Source organism: Ylistrum balloti, unplaced genomic scaffold, assembly GCF_031769215.1.
Source record: "Ylistrum balloti isolate Yb309-2 unplaced genomic scaffold, AGI_CSIRO_Ybal_v1 Utg370264, whole genome shotgun sequence".
Lineage (NCBI taxonomy): Eukaryota > Metazoa > Mollusca > Bivalvia > Pectinida > Pectinidae > Ylistrum > Ylistrum balloti.
Window position 1 is genome coordinate 27,220 of NW_026782207.1, and position 19,527 is coordinate 46,746.

The 19,527-nt window shown below is 37.1% G+C and overlaps 1 long non-coding RNA gene across 1 annotated transcript; it reads right to left on the reverse strand.

The window, feature by feature from the left end:
* Positions 1-611: 611 nt before the first annotated feature.
* Positions 612-13,515, reverse strand: LOC132552641 (uncharacterized). Its single transcript, XR_009554338.1, has 3 exons — positions 13,464-13,515; positions 10,458-10,650; positions 612-900 (listed from the first exon to the last, which is right to left on the reverse strand). It is a non-coding gene; the product is annotated as an uncharacterized LOC132552641 (long non-coding RNA).
* Between the last annotated feature and the right edge of the window lie 6,012 nt (positions 13,516-19,527).

Genomic DNA, 19,527 nt, shown 5'->3' on the forward strand with positions numbered 1-19,527 from the left:
ATCATGTTTGTTCAAATGAATGTCCTTGACCTATTTTCAAAGTTACAGGGGTCAGATGCATAGGCACTTTAAATTTTCTTTTTTTTTTCAGCAATCATTAGGTCCTGGGTCATGATATTTGTGTAGTAGCAACGATTTAGGAATATGCTGAAGTATATAGAAATAGACTGTACTAAATGTAAACAACATGACAGATGAACATTTCAGACCCATTGGCTCTCTTGTTGAATATTGTCTTAGGCCATAGCAACCATTGTACCATTAAACATATGATGTGACATCATTTAGGCAGTATTGAAAAATTGATATTGTCAGGAAAAATGCATTTTCTTATGAATATCTTAATAGATTCTCCTAAATGTGAAAAATGGACTTCAGATTTCTTTCCATTTTATAGAGCTGATTTCTTAAAGAGAAAAATTGGTCATAAATTGGAAGTAAGGAACTTTTAAATGATTCTGTGATACATACATACCTTTCTTGAAATAAAATTTGTTTGCATGTATTTGTTTCTAAACAGTTTCTTTAAAGATTTGTAATATTCAAAAAGCTTTTATTGCAAAAGAGACAGAAAAAAAAACAAGTAGATTTTGTTGAAAAATGATTCCACTTATAGATTGACAGTCCTGTATCAGAATGTAGTAACTTTCTACAAATGTGCTGTTGAAGGTCTTTCGCTGAAAACAATGTACTGTCTGGCAGATGGAATTGAATCCGGTTGTTTCTCCCTTAAGAATAGTGTCCAAGGTCATTTCTTGCCAGGGGCGGTGGGTGTACAAATTCTGTATCTGCTCCCAGTATAGAGCCTATCGCATTAATAAAACTGTTTGAAGCTTAGAAGGTAATGACTCTGCGAGAATGCACAATGATGTGTCGGCATCCTGTGTTAACGTGATTTGTCTGTAAAACAAGTTGAACCAATAATGTAGAGAAAGCACTCTTCATGTGACAGATTATTTTATATCTTTTCACATTAAAATGAAAAATCAATTTATTTTTGCATTTGGGTCTGGGAGAAATGTAGTTAAACAAACAAAATGTGTTCTTTATCCTTTCCTGAAATCTTTACAGGAAAGTGTCTGGCTGTTTAACAACAACAGAAGTGAATTGTGTTGACCTAGATTCAAGGTCAAGTCTCTGAGTATGTCAGGTAGAAGAAATATTCCTGGGTTTTCTCTTGTAAAACAACAAATTTAGAGACATAAGGAAAACGCAGAAGGGCTAGGCCAGGATCTCTTAAGATGTTAAGACCGACACTGAAACTCAGAACTACCTGCCTGTTAGTAGTTACCTGACCAAATCTCTCAACACATTCCAATACCATTCATGACATAGGCATAAGTAACCCTTTTTACTAAGTATATTGATATATATGTAGTTAAACACTGTACCATAATAGGGTCAACAGGGATCTGAACGTAGGACCTGTGAAATCTAGAGATATGCAAAAATCAGTGAAGTTGCCAGCGGCCATTGGTAGCCATTCAATCAAGTTCTTCGACAATATGTTTATCATTTTACATCTTATAACAATTAGTGAAGTGTTCCTGAAGATCTATTAGACTAGATTGTAACTTTAAATCCATCCTAACCAGGAGATAAAAATTCCAAAGTTATTAGTGATGTGATCCAACGAGATCAATGCACATTACGATTATATGTGTCAAGGTCAAGGCTTACCTGGGTCAAGGCCAAGTGTACCAAAATAAATAATAGTGTGAGAACTTTTAACACTAGATAGAGTAAAAATGTCTGTCGAGTGAATCAATATTACACTAGGCTCCTGGATTGTGGAAGAACTGTTGCTGGAGTTGAAATGAATTTTATTGTCAGACAGCGTCATATATTTCTCTGTAGTGATAAAAGTTAATTTGGAATATTAGTGTTGGGATGAAATTGTCCCGAGATTCACTGGTCCTGACCTTGGCGTGGATTGTAGTGATATCAGAGATATTCTAGCAATTTTTATAATTGGTACTGATAACATTAGTTGTGTGAATCCCAACAATGCTATAATCTCTACAAGCTAACATATTGATGTATTTATGCACAGAAATACCACTCATTCAGTATTGGACAGCAAATTATTACAGTAATAAGATGGAAGGGATTGAAAGAAATCTGAAAATCAGAATATCTAGACTGTCTGTGTCGCAGAGTGGGCGCAAATACGGGCACGTACATTGAGTCTGAGCAGGAAATGTTATTAATGGACATTAAGGTATTGTGGAATGTGTAAATTAACCATAAAAAATGTCGGCTTTAATGGAAGAATTTGTCCTTGGATGTTATCACAATGACTTAGATGGCACATGCTGCTAGTTGTTGTTGACACCATGATAACTTGTGAATAGATTGGTTTATTGATAACGTACTGGTGTACTCTCCTGGGGTTAGAGGGAGGGTGCTTGTGTACTCTGGGGTGGGGTAAGGGGCTGAGAGAGTGATGGAATACTCTCCCAGGGATCAGAACAGGTGCTGTTGTACCCTCCACTTTTTTTTTATTTTTTCTTTTTTTTTCAGGGGATGGGGGAGGGTTACTCTGTTGTACTCTCCAGGAGGATGAGAGAGGGTGTGGTTGTACTCTGATAAGGGATGGGGGGCTAAGAGGATGCTGGTGTACTCTGCCAGGGATTTGGAAAGGTGCGGTTCCACTTTTCAAGGGTGTTTGGGGAGGTCTTTTGGGTTGGGGGAGTAGGGGGTATGGAGGAGATGTGTAAGGTACTCTTTTTCTTTCCTTGTTAGATGGAGGGAGGGTGATTATGATTGTTTCCTAGGAAATGGGATGTAGATGCTGATGTACTCTTCAAGGGGAGGGTGGGGGGTGTCTTTCCTGGGGGATTTGACAATGTTCTATCCCAGCAATCAGCAGCACTGACTATCCTTGGGATGGATAAGTGTGTTGTTCTATCTCCAGAGTTTTTGGTACTATCCCAACAATCAGGGATACTGTGCTGGGGGACGAGGAGTTTCCCAAGGTATTAACCTAATGTTTTGGGATGGGGAATAGGCCACTGTATTATTCAAGAAGTGGGGTTACTGCCAAGGGAGATGGAGGAGTGAACTGGTGTACTATCCCTGGGGGAGAGGAGTACTATCATAGCAGATCAAGGTGACTGTGAAAGTACACAATCCCGGGGATGAAGAATACTGTCCAAGAAAATCAAGGAATAAGCTGGTGAATTATTCCGAGTGAGAAAGGTTCTGTCTTAGGAGATGGGGGTGAGCTGGTGAATTATTCCGGGTGAGAAAGGTTCGGTCTTAGGAGATGGGGGTGAGCTGGTGAATTATTCCAGGGGATAAAGATTCTGTGATGGGAGATGGGGGAAGTGTGCTGGTGTACTTTCCCAAGGGGATAGGGTTATTCTAGGGAAGTGGGGAGTGTGCTGGTGTACTTTCCCAAGGGGATAGGGTTATTCTGGGGAAGTGGGGAGTGTGCTGTTGTACTTTTTTTAGGGGATAGGGTTATTCTGGGGAAGTGGGGAGTGTGCTGGTGTACTTTCCCAAGGGGATAGGGTTATTCTGGGGAAGTGGGGAGTGCGCTGGTGTACTTTTCCAAGAGGATAGGGTTATTCTGGGGAAGTGGGGAGTGTGCTGGTGTACTTTTTTTAGGGGATAGGGTTATTCTGGGGAAGTGGGGAGTGTGCTGGTGTACTTTCCCAAGAGGATAGGGTTATTCTGGGGAAGTGGGGAGTGTGCTGGTGTACTTTCCCAAGGGGATAGGGTTATTCTTGGGAAGTGGGGAGTGTGCTGGTGTACTTTTTTTAGGGGATAGGGTTATTCTGGGGAAGTGGGGAGTGCACTGGTGTACTTTCCCAAGAGGATAGGGTTATTCTGGGGAAGTGGGGAGTGTGCTGGTGTACTTTCCCAAGAGGATAGGGTTATTCTGGAGAAGTGGGAAATGTGCTGGTGTACTTTCCCAAGGGGATAGGGTTATTCTTGGGAAGTGGGGAGTGTACTGGTGTATTATACAAAGGGGTTAGAGCTATTCTGTTGGGGATGTTGGATTGAGCTAGTGTATTATCCCAGGGACTGAGGGGTACTATCCAGGGGAGAGAAGGAGAAGGACGTATTGCTAACACTGTAGAATTTTGGTATTTTCTACGATTTTATCATCTTTAAATTTTTTGTTTGATATTTGTATTTTTTGGTCACCTGAATCAAAGTCTCAAAGTGACCTATTGCGTTTCCCTTTTGCCTGTGACTCTCTTTTTGTGAACATTTTGAATTTTCAACTTTGTTTGGAATTCTCTATGGCCAAATGTGAACCAAAATGGTAAATGTTTGTTGTCCCCAACACTGAGAGGTTGGGCTGAAATGGAGTCAAATTCTTGAAATTTCAAAACTCTTTCTGAATACCAAAATATGGCAGAATTAAATACTCTTCAGGGATGGAAGAGTCTGAAAAGGCTTTACCAATTGTAAATTTTATGACCCCAAGGGTCTCACATTTCCTCCTTGGGAAATTGACTTTAGTTTATATAGGAAAATTACATTTTTGAGCATAATTTGTTTATTTCATTGGAAGTCATTCAAACTTTATTAGGAATGTTAAGTATAGGATGATGGTTTGTTGAAAAGCACATATTGAACGATGCTAATTTTTAAGGGCTAATGGGTAGGGCCAAAATGGGAAAAAAATTTATTCAAATTTCAATACCCAAATATAGCAGAATCAAATACTCTACTTGGATAGAAGGTTCTAAAATTTCTCCTGGAGAGGGGTTAAAGTTTACTATAGTTTATATAGGAAAATTGAATTTCTGAGCATAATTTGTTTATTTTCTATTGGATTTCTGTTGAAAATAATTCAAACTGTTTGAAATGTTGGTAAAAGTTGATAGTTTCAGGATATGTATATATATTGATCTTGGTTGTCTCTCGGAGGCTGATGGGTGTGGCCATAAGTGATTAAATTGACTCAAATTTTATAGATCTCTTCATTATTTAGATATGATAGAATCTATTAAATACTTGTCATGGTTGGAAGAGCTCATATAGAAAAATGACACTTTTGGGTGGTTTTTTTTAAAATTCAAACATGGTTAGAAGCCTTAGCATGGGATGGCAATTAATGCTATACTCATTTTACGTCAGCGTTACCTGTACAATGTACTTAAAAATATCATACTTTGTTAACAATATCATTTCTATGACATCTTACAAAAACAACAGAAACATTATAACTCAGGTGGCAATTAAGGCCATGAAGCCTCTTGTTGAAGTTTTTGAAGTGCTATTTTAAAATTATACAGAATTTTACACAGTAATTGAATGTATGGTGTTCTTGTGCTGGTACAGACCACTGTCTTTGTATTATGTCTGTTTCATGTTTCCTATTGCCTTAAGTAATTTTACCATGACATGGTGGAAAATAAGAGACAGAGAAAAAAATCATTATCTGTAATGATAAAATAGCTTCCTGGTGTGTTGAATTTCCATTTATGTCACAAGTGTAAAAATTCAACATCATTGATTAAACAATTAATTATTCACATGGGAAAGGCAGCTTCTCGCTCCAAGATAATGGCTTCTCTTTAATTTTACAGAGTAAAACTTAATTCTTTATGTAGATGAAGATACCAGATCAGTTGTTTACGGTGTACTGACAATACAGGCAATATTGTTAGGGAAGATAGTGTGCTTTGTTGTCCGTGAGATGCTCTCCACACTAACTTTCTCAGAAAAGTTAAGACATTACCAGGGATGATGCTTTCAAAGTCTGTGAATTTTGCACTAATAAAGTTTTGAAATATTTACAATACATACACAAAAAAAAATACTGAATTATGATATAAAAATCTAAGATTAATTCTCGGGTTTAAAATTTACATTATTATATGATTGTCACTTTAGACATAGTTTTCAAAGAAATTTAAAAAAAAAAAAAAAAAAAAACTTTAATTGATATTCTGTACGATAAAAGTAATGGTGATTACATGCTATTATTTATATTTTATTGTCACATTGAAAGCAAAGTATTATATGTATAGAAACACTTGCGTAATGAAATAGTGTAGTCATGGTAACACAATTGTTTGTTTTTGTATTTTCAGGGATCATTTCCAAGGACAGACTACGCTTTCAAGGTTTATCTGCCAGCCAGTCGACAGGTTGAGAATAGCAAGATAGGAAGTGCCGATTCCTGAGGGAGCAGGAAAATGGAAACAGCAGGAAGAGGAGAGAGGGGTTAATTTAGAGAATCAATATATCTTGACATCTATATCCATAACTGACTGTATTATATGATTTCAGATCTCGTCGTTCAATGGATTATTCTGATGTGAAGAATGTACTATGATATTTTTTGAGAAACTTTCATCAATAAAAATCATATTAGTCTGTAGATATCAGTATTTATTTCCTGAAAAATTGAGTTACACATTTTTAACCCATCGTCTGATCAAATCGCTGTACATCCGTAGTCTGTCATCCATTAACAATTTTGGTTATCGCTATTTCTTGAGAAGTACTAGTTGGGTCATTCTCAAATTAATTGTGTAGGTTTCTCTCTAGTTGTGTTCTTCAGATTTTGGGACAGATCAGAAAAATACTAGTCGTGCTCTTTTGATTTTGGGACAGATCAGAAAAATAATTAGCTGTGCTCTTCTGAATTTGGTTCTGATCATAAAAATTAAATGGTTTAAATGTTACCATCCCAGATTTGACAGTGAAAGATTATTATCACTGTTTTTAGGGGTGATTTTTCATAATTTTGCATCATTAACCGCAAAAGCAGAGGCAAGAAGAGAGAAAAAAGGATAGGGATTTGACTTATGAAGAACAACTAAAGATCAAATAATGGTGGGTGCCAAAATCCCTTTGAGATTTCTTGTTTACAGAACATATTGCGTAAGATTTGTAAGGATGAGGAAAATATTGTACAAGATTAAATGATTATTGTAATGGCATTCCAGCTTAAAATGTCACTTGAAAGTAGAATTTATTTCTAAAGATATGATTTGGAGCAGCTTACATACTGTTCCCGTTTAATTCATCTAAATTTTGAGCACGAGGCGTAGTAATAGTCAAAATTGCCATAATTGCTTCTGTGGTAATAACATTTTTCATTGGCAAATATTGACATACGTGCACCAATTTAATTGACCACAAACTTATTTGAGTAGCCAAAATATGAATGTTTAATGTATTCTTGATGAAAGCCAAATGCATTGTAGTTGAAATATAATATAATAAAATCTGTCAAGTGGTGCCAATATTGTATCACTTTGTTCCAATATAAGAAGTTTGTTTAAATTATTTTACCAATTTTAGCCCTTATTTCAGAGTTTTTGTTTCATAACATGTACATCATAGGTATGTTGTACTTTTTAATTTTCATGAGTATATATAACCTAATGATATCACGAGGAAGGTTATTTCATTTTCATCTGTTGTAAATACATAACATTTGTTTTTTTTTTTTTTTTTTCCTTTTTTTTTTATAAAGTTAGATATTATTTATTTTCTACTTCTCATTTGAAACAGTTTAATAATAGGATTTTTATATAAAATAGTTTAATAATGTAATATATGTATGCTCAGAAAGACTTCACAGGACAGTACATGTATCTCATTTTAAATAATAACAAGTTTCTGAAATGAAACATTTTTCGTATCACAGGTAGAATGTACATCAAATTACCCATATCTGTAGTGTTGGTTTTATCACTTTCAGCATATTAGTAATTTGATTTTTAGCCCACCATCATCAGATGGCTGAAAACAATGGATGACATTATCTTTCTTTATTCCAGGAATTATGCTATGGTTTTAATCAATAAAACATGAAGAACAATTGATAGATTATTTCAAAACTAAATATCCCTCTAAAAGATATTTACAAGAGATTTAAAACTGATAAAATGAATGTGTCTCATCCATGAACATTCATCTCATGAATATAAAGTGATGTTTTAAACAGAACCATATTTATCTGGAAATAAGCCCATCCAAATCTATTTGTGTTCAATGGAGAAACAAACAAGTACTTTTCATTGTGCTGTAATAAGCCCACCCTCTTTTCATCAGAGGTATTGGTCATGCTTGGTAATAAGCCCACCCTCTTTTCATCAAGGGAATTGGTCATACTTGGTAATAAGCCCACCCTCTTTTCATCAAGGGTATTGGTCATACTTGGTAATAAGCCCACCCTCTTTTCATCAGGGGTATTGGTCATGCTTGATAATAAGCCCACCCTCTTTTCATCGGGGGTATTGGTAATGCTCGGTAATAAGCCCACCCTCTTTTCATCAAGGGTATTGGTCATACTTGGTAATAAGCCCACCCCCTTTTCGTCAGAGGTATTGGTCATGCTTGGTGATAAGTCCATCCCCCTTTCATCAGAGGTATTTGGTCATGCTTGGTGATGAGCCCATCCTCTTTTCATCAAACGTATTGGTCATGCTTGGTAATAAGCCCATCCTCTTACAGTCAGGGGGCTGCAGAGACTGAATGGTTCAAGCGTCTGACAGTGTTTATCACTTGCCTTCTACCTCTAGGTTGTTATTCCCCGGAAATTTAATTAAGTCCATCCCCTTACCTCAGAGGTAATGGTGATAGTTGTCTGGGCTTATTGCAGGATAAATATGGTGTTTGATACAAATCTTTATTATTATTCATTTTTTTATCTTCTTTACGTCTGAAACTTTAAAACGATTCAGATGATTCATTAGTATGTTTATGCACATTCTTTGATGATATGTGTGACATTAGAAATATTTTGGATAAAATTTCAACATTTATTTAGAGCTGAACGTTTGGAAAGAGGTATATGCACACAAGACTGCAGAATACCTGTAATGATTTGAAGGGGCCTTACTAGAATTTATGGGGGGTGGGGTTGGAGGGCACATTTGTACCATACATAGACTCATCACTGGTAAAATATTATGATTTATTGTCAAGACTGATATAACCATATTCACACAGATTGACAGTGTGTGAAGTTACTTGAAGTGTGAGGGCAACTATCTCATAGATGAGGGAAATTCCAGACAAAACACATGATGAGAAAATATATACGGTGAACTGTTTGTAACTTTATAGATCATTCTGTAGAAATATAACTAAGGAGTTTATGATTTCAATTCTGAATCATTGCTACAAGTTCTTTATACTAAAAGCTTTACAAGCTCAGAGATCTAACATTAGGTTTTTTTTTTTTTTTTTAAATCTCCCAATTTAGCCTCCTAAATGTAAATTTAATGGTTACAAAATTGAATGGAATTCTTGTCTGTTTTCAAATTATATCATTTGTACAGCTTGATTTGATAGGAAGGTTAATGGGAATGATAATATGAAAGATGGTAATAAAATGTATTCTGCTGTGCAGAAAAATTAATAAATCATCTGTCAGCTGAAGTGTTGTTATCTGTTTATTTGGAGGTGAGCAAGAACGTTTGGTGCTCAACAGAAGACCCACAGAGTCGACCCATTAATTGTTGATGACTCAAAGGTCCAATAAACATTTGTCCTTGGTCCACAAGTTTCCCCAGTGCACAGGTCATTAAGTCTAACACACCCATATGGTACATACATTGTGCACCGATGTATTGCATTATGAATTAATGATTGTAGCTGGTGTCATGCTTTGCAAATGATTCTAAAATTTCACAAAGACATTAGGATTGTGATCCTCACGGCTTGGAGGAGCTTAAATTTGTTAGTGATTAGGGAATATCTGAAAGCTACTTCTGGTGTGAGAGTTGTCTGACATTTTGATAGTTTAAAACTAATTTGGTTTATAAAAAAATCACTGGTAATTCCCTCAACTGTGCTATTTTTAAGAAAAATCTGAAAAAAGAATGCTGTGTACAATGTAATGGTTTTGAAATCAATCTGAAAACATGTTTAGGTAGTGATAAAACCGATTTTTGTCAATTATTCAAAATCTTCATGAACCTTTCCAACAAAAAATACTAAATACCTTATAATTACCTATGAAACTATGATAGCTGATTATTTTAGCTGAACTAGAGAGTAAGGTGGAACATGAAAAGGAAGTTTTTAGAACTTATTCCAGTTAGTATGCTGGTAGATAACTATTAAAGATATTCTGTTATTGCATGTGTTTTTATCAATGAAGTTGATATGAAAATATAATTTGCTGCAATGAACTGCTCCTTAACAATCTTAATCTCTTGCATGTTTAAAACTGAATGATCACACCTTGCATGACAAACAATATAAATATAATTATCTTAACTTGGATCACAAATAATACAAAAATAATTATCTTAACTCGAATGACAAACAATACAAATATAATTATCATAACTTGGATGACAAACAATACAAATATAATTATCATAACTTGGATGACAAACAATACAAATATAATTACAAATGTAATTATCTTAACTCAGATGACAAAAAATGATTAAGCTTCTTGAGGTAATAGGTAAAATATTGTGATATTTATTATATGTAGGTTTATTGCTTATAGTTGAACATACCTTATAAAATTGTAATTGATGATTATGTTAAGTGTGGAGGTGGCAGACACACCATCCTTGTCAGGCTGGCGCCAAGAGCCACATGACTGATTACAGGATGATTGTAATGATGAGGATACCGTTACACTACCAGAAACAGATACACAACAGAAGCCCTGAAGTCACAATACAGCGTCTAGGTCAGGAATCAATACTGAAGATAAAAAAAATTATCAGGATGACTTATCTCAAGGATAAATACAAACGTTCCAAACCCATTACAATTGTTTATCATCCATGAATAAAATAGATTTTGTCACTTGAAAAATATGACAATGACAATTGCGTTAAAGAAAGGATGTTATTGTGCAATAACAGCGCATGTGGTGTTGGAAACTGTTTACAAGACTCCAGATTTTGTTTTAGTCTACTTCAACAGATTACCGACATCTTTGACTTTCCATTCTGACTGTCTGTATTACCTTTGTGCCAGTTTGATATACATGCACAGGTTATAGACAGACTAGTGGGAGGAGAAGACATTGTTGACCCAGTTTGATAGACGAGAAAAGACAGTCTGAAGAACCTTACCCTTTTATTGACTTTTAACAAAATAAAACAATTGTCGTGCTGAGACCAAGAAAACTGAAGGATCAGCCAATGAGAGAACCTTGACATGTCCTTAAATCAGAAATCTTGCAGGGCAAAGCACAACTTCTTTTTACATTCCAATGCCAGAACAGTATAAAAATGTATCTTGAATTTTAGGAAATGAAAACTTCAAATACTTTCCAAGCTCATAAAGGTCACGCCCATGAAAAAGATGTAGAGCATGCTGTACTCCAGGGCCCGTATTCATGAAACCATTTTCATGCTCAAGCATAGATTTTGTGCTGAAGCAAACTTTTTTATAATTCGCCTAAATCATATAAAATAATACAAATGTATATAAACATTGAATATAACTTTGACTTGAAGTCCCTTCAAATTCTTTTTATCTAAATCATTGGCAAAATCAGCTTTATTTATTAATTTTAACTTAACCAAGACATAAGACTTGAGCACAAAATTCATTCTTGAGCATGAGAATGGTTTCATGAATATGGGCCCAGGTCTCTTAAAACCAAGTCCTTTGTTCAAGGCAGACAGGGAGTTTTTCATGATTGTCTGTGGTTTTGCTCCCTTGCATCTGCTAAGGTCATATGAAGGCAATGTCAATGGGTGATGAAACAACACAACCATGTTTTTATAGTGCCATCACACTGGAACGTCGTATTTTAGACATGAAGGCAACCCACCTGCTGTCTCAACTGAGTGTCAGGGGAGCGAATCAAAATGTTTTGTTGTATGGGCACACTAAGTTGATATGTGAGGTACATGCCTTACCAAGTGAGGCACTTAGAAGGTTGGTAGCAGGCGACAGAAATTTCAGATAGAGCTGCTTTATTGGTTTATGCAGTGAGACTGCAAGTACAATTGTTATGCCTAACCTCCAAAGAAAGGAATGCTATGTGGACAGTACTAGCTTCATAAACACTAATTTTCAAAAGTCTGCTGCATTATTAAAAGTAGATGTCAAACCTTAATCAAAGACCAGTAAAGATACACTAGGTCTTCACTGAACATTAGCGAAAACCAAAAGCCAATCTACAACAAAAGTATAAGACTACATTCTGTTGCTAAGCCCATCCATGAAAATATTAGGAAATCAATGTTATTGACCAATGAATGAACATGGATTTCCATGCACCACTGTTCTTACTACAACTGTGCTGTGAATCAACATGGATAACTATGTTGCCATAATGATAAGACACCTAGGAAGTTGACCTCATTCTGCCGTATCCTCTTTAAAAATTTGAAAAAGTGAGCATGGTGGTCATACAACTTCTAAAGAGTTGAAATGATAACTCTGATTTATCACCAGAGTAAAAAACACTTAGAAGTCCTGTATTTTTGTTTTCTTGTTAACAAAACTTAGTAGTATTTGAACTTATGCTGTCGCTTATCATCCCTCTGTCTAGTGTCAACTTTTCTTTTGATAACCAAAAGGTCCTGGGTACCGATATGGGCCTGTAGCATGCTGTGATGAAGGGCTATCGATTCTGTTCAAAGGAATTACCTTGACCTACTTTCAAGGTCACATGGGTCAAATTTGGTAAAAAAAATTCTTTGAACAACACCTTGTCAATAACCATTAGACCTTGGGTAATGATATTGGGCTAGTAGCATAATGGGAAATTGTTCAATGATCATGTCCAACTTTTAAGGTCACAGAGAGGAAATGCATCTTCAGACAACTGATACGTCAAGAACCCAGGGCACTGATATTGGACCTAAAGCATGCTGGGATGAAGGGCTACTACCAAATTTGTTCAAATGAATGATCTTGACTCACTTTAAAGGTCATGGGTCAAATGTCTTTAAATCTTCAAAGGACTTCTGAATACCCAACAGGCCATGATTACTTGTATAAGGCATGTAATATGCTGGGGTAATAAACTACAATGTTTGTTCTAATCATGACTTTGACCCAATTTCAAGGTCACGTGCGTATTTTCCCTAATTAAAATCTTCAAAAAATATCATTGGTCACAATCTTTGCACAACTCTTCCTTGATAATTAAGAGCCACAAGGTCATGATAACGGTCCAGCAAAAGGCTGAGATGAAGAGTTGGCACCAAGTTTGATAGCTTTGACCAACTTCCATTGAACATAAATCAATTTACTTCTAGCACATGTATAAATGTTTCAAATTGTTTTGAAAAAAAGTACAATTTTAAAGTGTTATGAATCAAAGGTTTTGGTTTATGCATACGGCTGTCTTTCATCAATTGTAAATTTTACCGTGCCATTTCAGACACATATCGTCCGTTGGTCATCCGTTTGTTGGTCAGTTTTGTTGAGATTTCTCTTCACGTCAGTCGTATAGAGAAAAAAATCTGGGATCTGGTCCAATATACTCGTAAACTAAATAACAGTGTCTATTCATGTGTTATGTAAAGATGGCACAATCGACATTTTACCTATTCTTGCCCCCTTTCATTACAGTAGAAAATTTGTCGGCAGAACTCTCGAGTTTCTTCCGTGACTCTATGACTCTTCAGGATTGGAGGGAGGAAAATCCCTCATACTCTTTAACAGGATATTGGTTTTTCCCTTGTTCCCCCGTAAACTGACGCCGTGACAGGGGATTGGAATGCAGTTACCCAGATATTAGATCATATATATATATAGATAATTTGAATGATGTGTGATATCTGCTGTTTGTTTTTTAATGTCATATATATGTGACATTTTCAAATTCCCTTCAGAACAGCCGACAAAAGTCTGCTGATCACGTTTATATTAAAATTTCTATGTTTTAACAGAGACGTATATACGTCTCTGGTTTTAACGACAATATTGCTGAAAAACAGGACAGATACATCTTTCTATTGTTTCTGAGGGTGTGGTTTTATTAAAGCGTTGCTGTTGGGTGCCGTTATTCTGTTATGGTTTTGATTCTGATAGCAAACTTTATACATACAATTCATAAAATGACTGCCTATCTACTAATTGACCTATTATCGACATGTATTTTATTTTACTCATTATGTGTCCAAAATGTAGCGATCTTACCCAGGAAACGTGTGAATTGGCGATCCTTGACGAGAACAGGTAGGCGACTTGTATGAAGAATTTTGCCATTGTTCATTTTTCCTAAATCACCTATATTCAATCTTTTTTATTTTGAGTCAGCAACCAATCACGTGTTAGGAAAACAATCCTGCTGAGCATGCGTGAAACTGTTATGGTTCGTTCCAAATAATGCCGTTTGCATAGAATAGCAGCCATATTTGAAAGTTTTGAAATCTTCAATTTGAACGAGAAGATGAACAAATATGGCCCACCACCAATTATGAAACGCTCTTACAACGAAAAAAGTGATTGTATACAGTTAGCTTTAAACCTTAAGGAGAGAAGGCAATGTATCTCATTGTAAACAATGAGTTTAAATACGGACACATTCTTCAAAACTTGAAATTGGCTCGTGCATTGAACCGCTTATGACAGGGACCAGTGGTAATATGTAATTCATAACGAGCCAGTTTAGGAAATTCATCCCGCCATATCCAATATGTCGACACAATTCAATGACAACGTTTACAGATAGGGACGCATACCTTGTGACTTCAACCTCACTTAGGTTATGTCTGTAGTGTCGATGGTTTTTTTTTATACAGAATCAATAAAAGCATGAGCTGTATCGGAAAATAGTTTGTTTAAATTCAGTATCATAGTTGACGTAACGATTTTTTAGAAAATCCTCATCGGACTCTCTTGTAGCTAAATTTCAAACAAGATTTCGATCAAACTTCGCACACTGATAAAAGGACTCCTATGTCGGAAATGTTCGAGTTTTAGGGAAGTGTGATCAAGAGGAAGGTCACTGTTTTATCGAACTTTACACACTTGTGAATGACTGATATCCGGGGAAAGATTGAATTTCGGGGTTATAAGGTAAAGCTCAATGCCACTGCTACAATTTTTTTTATAAAATCATTGTCAACACCTAAGCGGCTTCATGTCATAAGGATTTCAATGAAACTTCAGGTTATCTTAAGTACCATAATATCAAGGACAGGTTTGAACACTCATGTTGCTTCGTTTCTTTAGGGAATTTTATCAAACTTCAGACACCTGACCATATCCTAAAGTCAAGTTAGAACCGCAAGGGGATTTGAATCAATTGCGAAACCTTGCAGTTCTTATCGAGTAATCATTAATTGATCATTGAATACAGTATCAGATAAAATACCGACATAAGGACCATCAGGATGTTGCAGGTCTGAAGTAACTGATGCACTGTGACTGTACCAAAACAGCCCACTGACCTGATTTTATTAAAATTCCATTTCAATTTAATAAAAAAAAAACACCTTAAAAATAAACTGGCAAAACAAAAAACAAAAAAACACATGATGTGTATTGTTTATCAGACTATAGATATAGTCTACTTGTACGGTACCCTGACGAGAGATGTAGTGGTGGTTTACGGTACCATGGCGATAGATGTAGTCGTGGTTTACGGTACCATGACGACAGATGTAGCACGGTACCATGACGGCAGATATAGTTGTGGTTTACGGTACCATGACGACAGATGTAGCAAGGTACCATGACGACAGATATAGTCGTGGTTTACGGTACCATGACGACAGATGTAGTCGTGGTTTACGGTACCATGACGACAAATGTAGTTGTGGTTTACGGTACCATGACGACAAATGTAGTCGTGGTTTACGGTACCATGACGACATATGTAGTCGTGGTTTACGGTACCATTACGACAGATGTAGTCGTGGTTTACGGTACCATGACAACAGATGTAGTCGTGGTTTACGGTACCATGGCGACAGATGTAGTCGTGGTTTACGGTACCATGACGACAAATGTAGTTGTGGTTTACGGTACCATGACGACATATGTAGTCGTGGTTTACGGTACCATTATGATAGATGTAGTGGTGGTTTACGGTACCATGACAACAGATGTAGTCGTGGTTTACGGTACCCGGATGAGAGATGTATTGTAGTCGTGGTTTATGGTATTATGACGACAGATGTAGCACGGTACCATGACGACAGATATATTCGTGGTTTACGGTACCATGACGACAGATGTAGTCGTGGTTTACGGTACCATGACGACAGATGTAGTCGTGGTTTACGGTACCATGACGACAGATGAAGACGTGGTTTACGGTACCATGACGACAGATGAAGACGTGGTTTACGGTACCATGACGACAGATGTAGTGGTGGTTTACGGTACCATGACGACAGATGTAGTCGTGGTTTACGGTACCATGACGACAGATGTAGTCGTGGTTTACGGTACCATGACGACAGATGAAGTCGTGGTTTACGGTACCATGACGACAGATGTAGTCGTGGTTAACGGTACCATTACGACAGATGTAGTCGTGGTTTACGGTACCATGACGACAGATGTAGTCGTGGTTTACGGTACCATGACGACAGATGTAGTCGTGGTTAACGGTACCATGACGACAGATGTAGATGTTGTTTACGGTACCATGACGACAGATGTAGTGGTGGTTTACGGTACCATGGCGACAGATGTAGTGGTGGTTTACGATACCGTGACGACATATATAGTCGTGGTTTACGGTACCCTAACGACAGTTTTAGTCGTGGTTTACGATACCATGACGACAGATGTAGTCGTGGTTTACGGTACCATGACGACAGTATAGTCGTTGTTTACGGTACCCTAACGACAGTTGTAGTCGTGGTTTACGGTACCATGGCAACAGATGTAGCCGTAATTTACGGTACCCTAACGACAGATGTAGTCGTGGTTTACGGTACCATGACGACAGTTGTACTGGTTTATGGTATACTAACGATAGATGTAGTTGTTGTTTACCGTACCCTAATAACAGATGTAGTCGTAGTTTACGGTACCCTAACGACAGATGTAGTCGTGGTTTACGGTACCATGACGACAAATGTAGTTGTGGTTTGCGGTACCATGACGACATATGTAGTCGTGGTTTACGGTACCATTACGACAGATGTAGTGGTGGTTTACGGTACCATGACAACAGATGTAGTCGTGGTTTACGGTACCATGACGACAGATGTAGCACGGTACCATGACGACAGATATATTCGTGGTTTACGGTATCATGACGACAGATGTAGTCGTGGTTTACGGTTCCAATACGACAGTTGTAGTTGTGGTTTACGGTACCATGACGACAGATATAGTCGCGGTTCACGATATGATGACGACAGATGTAGTCGTGGTTTACGATACCATGACGACAGATGTAGTCGTGGTTTACGATACGATGGCGACAGATATAGTCGTGGTTTACGATACCATGACGACAGATATAGTCGTGGTTTACGATACCATGACGACAGATATAGTCGTGGTTTACGATACCATGACGACAGATGTAGTCGTGGTTTACGGTACCATGACGACAGTTGTACTGGTTTATGGTATCCTGATGACAGAGAGCTGCCCTGGCGACACACCTTGACCACACATGGAGCAGGTGTGTACGGTAATCTCACGACAGCTATTGACAAGGCAAACGGTATCCGGGCGACAAAGCCGAGGTGTACGATAACCTGACAGCAGATTTAAGTTTACAGTTATTGGGTGCCGTTTTACTTAAAACGATCAGGTGCAATCACCCGTTGAATAGATGATATCACTATTATCAAGTGACATCGTGTATTCAACCCCTTCATCATAGTGATGTCATCGATTTCATCAAAATGAATGCGATATCGCCGTGAATTGCGTTAAAAAGTAAAACGGCACCCCACATACAGTACCCTGACCACATATGGGTGGTCGGTGCCGCAGCGGTAACGCACTCGCCTGTCACACAGATGTCTGGGGTTCGATTCCCGACACAGATGTAAAAAGGTATGGTCACCTGCCCGATCACGTGAGTTCCCCCCCCCCCCCCCAAGTTTTCTCCCACAGTAAGACCCCTTGCGTACTTCTATAAGCCGAGAGCTTGTTTCGTATGGAATTTTACGTTAACCCAACGGCAGATGTAGCTAAGGTGTTCCATACTATGGCGACAAGTGTAGTCGAGGGGCAATGTATTAAAGGGATCGGTCTGTAGTGGGTTAGGGAATTGATGCCAGGTTCCTGTGTACGGTACATGTACCTTTAAGTGTGCTGTTCGTGATAAACAGCATATTCGCGTCCTTGACGATCGCTATCAGGCAGAGACTACGGCGGGAGGCTGATCAACTGGCGCTCTAGTGCACGCCGCACCCTTCGGCTCTAGGTCGAGGTCAGGTGCCCGCGTACTCGCCTGGGAATACATGATGGATTCCCCTGACCTTGGAACTAATAACGATGACTACTCGTGTCCCACAAAAAACATCCATTCGTCTTAATAGAAATGGATTTCTGTTGCTGTTGATTAGCCTGGCCTTGTGTATAGAATCATTAAAGCACGCGGTCTCTTCTAGTTTATCTATAAAATATTTAAACGATGCGGTGAAATGTGCGAGTTATTTTCGAGATATAGTAACATTTTACTGCAATAATTCAACAGTATTGTGTGAGAATTAAATGTTGGGGAAAATGTCGATATAGCAAAAATTATGTAATTTCAGGGGTACTTGGTGTATAAGGAAAACGCTATTTCATGAAAGTACTTCAAAATTTAAGATATTGCATAGAGCAGTGTCTTTAATGATAGGAAATTTCTGGTTTATATAAGACATATATGTGTAGCCAAAAACCTCGGCGAAACCTTCCATACATAGCCATTTGTATGCAATGTCTTAACCAAATCAACCCAATACATTTATCGCCAACCAGATAAACAAGTCTGGAGTGTCTGTGTAACCCACATCTCCATAAGTTCAAATTATTGTCATTTAGTGTAAATATCTACATAGAATCGTTCAAACACAAAGCTACATTAGTTATCTGCACGATCTCTCCAAAACACATACATTTAACTCAAGTTAACTTACTTATTCGCTTCCAAGGTAATTTTTTTTAATTTCATATAAATAGTCTTGATAAATTTGGATTTAGTAAGGCATTTAATTCAGTCATACTTGGCTTTTCATTTTCCTTGCAAATGGATTATTAACAACTAGCAAAAATACAAATATATCTTAAACATCTTTACAGATAAAAATTCTACAGATCCATGAACAGGTAATGTATTTACAATCATATCATCCATTGTATGCTTTCATCCCACAAACTACCGCAGTTCGTGTAGCTATTCCGCAGTTTAAACATTCCCCATGTTTAATTGGAATCGTCGCAATTTTTATCATTAAAGCTAACTAATGTCTGTATTTAATAGTATCGGACATAACTGTAAGTATACGTGTTCCTGTAGACTAATATGTGTAAGAAAGAACTAATTCTAATTTCTGCCTTTTTTATTTTAAGTCGGTACACCTATATTACAATAAACACAACCAAAGGCTTTTAAAACCGACACATAAATAACATATTTCAAAATAGCATGCATACATACAAAAAATATATGACGATACTGGTTTATTAAGATTAAAGCAT